This window comes from Ixodes scapularis, unplaced genomic scaffold (assembly GCF_016920785.2).
Source record: "Ixodes scapularis isolate PalLabHiFi unplaced genomic scaffold, ASM1692078v2 PGA_scaffold7__128_contigs__length_106722199, whole genome shotgun sequence".
Classification (NCBI taxonomy): domain Eukaryota; kingdom Metazoa; phylum Arthropoda; class Arachnida; order Ixodida; family Ixodidae; genus Ixodes; species Ixodes scapularis.
Window position 1 is genome coordinate 66,867,444 of NW_024609882.1, and position 4,744 is coordinate 66,872,187.

At 43.4% G+C, this 4,744-nt stretch overlaps 1 pseudogene; it reads left to right on the forward strand.

Annotated features, from left to right (window-relative positions):
• Window positions 1-1,808: 1,808 nt before the first annotated feature.
• Window positions 1,809-2,661, forward strand: LOC115324644 (annotated as a pseudogene).
• Window positions 2,662-4,744: the final 2,083 nt, after the last annotated feature.

Consider the following 4,744-nt stretch of genomic DNA (forward strand, 5'->3'; position numbering starts at 1 on the left):
CAGGTTTTGATAATATTCAACCTCCGCTTTTATAAAATCAATGTTTCTTTACTCCCTGTTTCCTAAAATCCCACGTGAAAGCTTTGATCTCGATATATGACGCAAATATGAGTCATCTTACCTTTCCTGAAGCAGCTTCTATTGGCAGTTTCGTTAATGAGCTAATATAGTAACGATGTCTCAGCCCGTACCGGAAGCGACTGATACGTCAGCGTTCGGTGAGAATTCGGATCCAATCAGGCTCTTCATGCCCAAGAAATGGAGACCGCCAATGTTGCTTGATGAAGTTTTGAACAAAGTCACGTCTAGATACGCTTGTACGTAATGCAACTACTTTATTTGGGTTAGTGTAGCTTAATTACTTTTTTAATAACTGAATAACTTCCATTTACATTTTTATTTCCTTAATCAATAGTTTACTTTAGATGCTTTTTTCTAGTAACTTTTGTTGAAATTACAAATTACTTTCAAAATTTAGTGGCAGGTTGGCTTATGAACAAACATTCGAGTATAAAAAATTGTCGGAAGACCAGCTGATATTTCCGAAGATGAAGTACAATTTAGATCAAGACAACCCACTGTTAACACTACACTTTCATGGCTCTGTACGTTGCGCCGTCTGCCTCGGCAACTCTCGGAACCGGACACGAGAGGCGAAGGTTTGTCTCAAGTGTGTTATTTCCTCGTGAGGCCTACTAGCCGAGGGATTTGCGCTGGACAATGCCGGTTCTTTCTGTACCTAATCTCAAGTAGACAAGCATTTAGCGTATATGGAAGCAAGGGCTTGTTTCCTGCTTCTTCCCTATGTAAAGAAAAAACTCTCGCACACTACAGGAGGTGTTGCCCTTACACACTGCACTCTCGCCCAAAGCAGCAACAACATTCAGCACCCGCGCTGAAGCTCATATGTACAGCGCTGAAGTTCATGCTATACTTGAAATTTGGCGTGCTAAGAGACAAAGCAAGGGTTATATTTTGCATTACATATCCTCCCATAATTTAGAATATGCCAGCCGTCTAAGATTCGAAGATCTTTCAAGAAACCTTAGTAATTTGTTTTTGTAAAAAACCTCAAACTGAGCTATTGACAGACGAAGACAAGAAAAAGAGATGTCTCAAACCCCGCTAAACCATCATTTGGGACAGAAGGCTTTATATACGATTTAAAAAAGAAGGAAGGAAAGGGAACCCTTCTTCGCATCACCTCTCTCAACAGAAAATACGACCCCAGGCTTCTAACAATGAGGTCAAACCAACAAACCGTCTGACGGCAGCAAAAATGACGCATTAGTAAAAAATAAAAAAACGCCGGAAAAATTACAAATTGCACTGGACCCTTCACTGAGGGAGTTAGCTATCAGACTACACAAAGAGGGCAAAAAAGTCGTAACAAAAACTAAGTAAAAAAAATTGACGCTAAAAATATTACTAGACATTAAGAAACGGCTTCCATTCCGCTTTTACAGACAAAGAGGGCTTGATTACTGCACTTCCATGCATTCCTGCTCGGAATGACGGACAGTAAGGACGTGTGCGGCAGCTGCTCCGCCCCCTTCTATGGAAGGCAGCAGTTTCTTGCTTGCTCCGGGACCTGCAGGCGCAGATTTCACTGCAAATGCATCAAGGTGGTTGAAGGGGATTACGACCTGCTCATGGTGAACGGTGTCAGCAGCTACAAGTGCTCTACGTGTGTGAAGCGCCTGGACTCTCAGGAAACGAAGGTTGGTGACGCCCACTCGTCCATTTCAATGGAAGAAACTGGTTCGCACGCCAACCATGAATCGTCCGTTACCGAGGTCAGTCTTCACATGCTTGTTGCCCAGCTTTGCAACAAAATCGATGCACTAGCGAAAGACGTGAAAATGCTAAAAGCAGACAACGAGGCATTGCGTCTGCGGCTTTCGGAAAACACGGAACTGCTGCGCAAAGCGAGCACACCGTTGGAAGTGCAAGGTTTGCCAGCTAGACAATCAAGTAACTTCGCTGCTGCCTTGAAAAATCCGAGCAAGTCTACAACAAACACCGACGATGATGGTATTGGCAGACAATCAACTAAACCCTTTCGTTTACCACTACGCTCAAATTTGGCAACGGCCACTCAACCTGAACCAAAGAGGAATGACGTGGACGCCGAAGGATTCCAGACATTCACGCGAAAGAAAAGGGTCAAGCCTACCGAAGGAAGGAACACCGTCAGCAAGCTGAGCTGCGTGCCGCGCCAACCAAGACGTCGAGCGCTCTTCATTTCCCGGTTGAATCCACATACGACTGAATCGGACATTACGGAATCCCTGGTTGGTGTTCTCAAAGGCAAGTGGATGAAGTGCACCAAGCTTGCAACTAAACATGATAGTTACGCCTATTTTCATGTGTTGGTCGAGAACGATGACTTTGACGAAATCAACACACCTGACATTTGGCCGGCAGGCTGCCTTTTTCGCCCTTTTTTCGGCATTCTTAAAGAACTCTCGGACACGGACACCTCGGTGAGATGTAAACGCATAATCAGGTACCATGGAGTGCACGCTTTATTAGCAGAATGTTCGTGGTCTTAGGACGAAGTCATCCGAGTTCTTGTCCGGAGTTATAGGTAATTCGTACACTATCATCTCCCTTACTGAAACGTGGCTCGAGGACACTATCCCCAGCTCTCAGTATTTTCCTCCGTGTTATTCAGTATTTCGGAAAGACCGAGATTATGCCGCCACGCGACAGCGATAGGGGGGAGGTCTTTTAACGGCCGTTGACACTTCTCTGTGTGCAAGGAGAAGGTACGATCTTGAATTGTACGCGGAATGTGTATGGATCGAGGTGACGTGCCGTGATGGGCTTAATTTTTTAATAGGTAACTACTACTTTCCGCCACACCTTAGCTCGGACGTTTTTGCACGTCATTTTAGGGATTTAGAAGGGAAGCTAGACGTGACAAAGTTTCGTGTGCATATATATGGGGATTTTAATCTACCTGGAATTGACTGGCTGGCCAATTATAACTTGATTACGAGCGATGCCACCAGCCTGAAAGCTTCGAGCCTGTTTGACTTTATTTATTTTAATGGGTTTGCACAACGTAACACCATCCAGAATTCAGCGGGAAATGTGCTTGACCTTGTATTAGTTTCTACTCCAATCAACTATATTTCGCCAATCACTGACCCCTTAACACGTGTTGACCATTTCCATCCGCCTTTCGCTGTGTCATTTTGTTTTCCGCTGCGTAAACAGGCCCTATGCAGCTATGAATACTTACTGTACAGCAGTGGCGATTACTTGAATATGTACAAGTACTTTCAGTGCTATGACTGGAAACCTATCCTGAATAACAAGTGCGCTGATTCAGCTGCTGAGGCACTTACAGAAGTGGTCTCGAGCGCGATAAATGACTTCGTGCCTAAACGTGTTTCGAGACTAAACAAGTACCCTGCGTGGTTCTCAAAGGAATTAAGAAGTTGCTTGAGACGTAAGCTTCATTATCACCGTCTTTTTAAAAGGTCGGGATTGGACAAGTGGTACGCAAAATTTAGTGAGTGTCGTGCTTTGGCAAAATGGCTTTTTAAAAAAGACGAAAGTGCACATTTGCATGGGCTTGAGTCTGACATGTACGCCAAGCCTCAAAACTTTTGGAAATATCTACCGACAAAAAAGAAGCGGAATAGTAGCGTGGCACCGATGCGAAATAGTTCTGGCTGTACGTGTGATTCAATTGAAATTGCCAACATGTTTCCTGAGCATTTTAAATCATGTTTTTCATCAGCATCTGTCCCTGACAATAACGCGACGTGCCATGGCACATCTGATTTTCTGTCCTTTATACCAATTGACGAACCTGAAATCAGGGAAAGCATTCGTAATATGAAATCGAAGCTGTCTGCTGGTTCAGATGGAATTCCAAGTTTTATTGTGAAAGGGTGTGCCGAACTGCAAACTACTGTCTTATTACACATATTTAATTTATCGATACATTCAGGAATATTTCCTTCTATCTGGAAACGCTCTGTTGTTGTTCCGATTCATAAAGCAGGGGACCCTAGTACTGTAAACAACTATCGTCCCGTTTCATTGTTGTGCAGTTTTTCCAAATTTTTTGAAATGATAATGCATAAACGTCTGTACTTTAGACATAAAATGAACCCAGAACAACATGGATTTCTGAAGGGTAAGTCGGTTGAAACCAATCTATGCTCTTTTTTAGATTATGCCGTTCCATTGGTTTGCAACCGCGAGCAAGTCGACGTAATATACTTTGATATGACGAAGGCATTCGACAAGGTTAATCACAGCACACTTCTGACGAAACTAGATAGCTATGGTTTGTGCTTGACTTACTGCCAATGGTTCAAAAGTTGTCTTACATGTCGTACAAATTATGTTCGTGTGTCAGGATCCATGTCCGATTATTTTTCATCGCCTTCTGGAGTACCCCAAGGAAGCAACCTGGGTCCACTATTATTTTTGACGTTTGTGAATGACATTTCGCTCTGTGCGAAAAATTCAAAAGTGCTCTTGTATGCGGATGACATCAAACTGTTTCGACGTGTACAATCTCACTCTGATTGCGTACTTCTTCAGGAGGACGCATTGCAAATTTCACAGTGGTGTGCAAAGAATTATCTTCCACTGAACGAACAAAAAACAAGAACAATGTCTCTCACTAGAAAGCGTGATTCGCTTGCATTTTCCTACACAATAGGTGGCAGCGTCATCACCCGAGTCTCCGTCATTCGTGATCTTGGAATTTTTATTG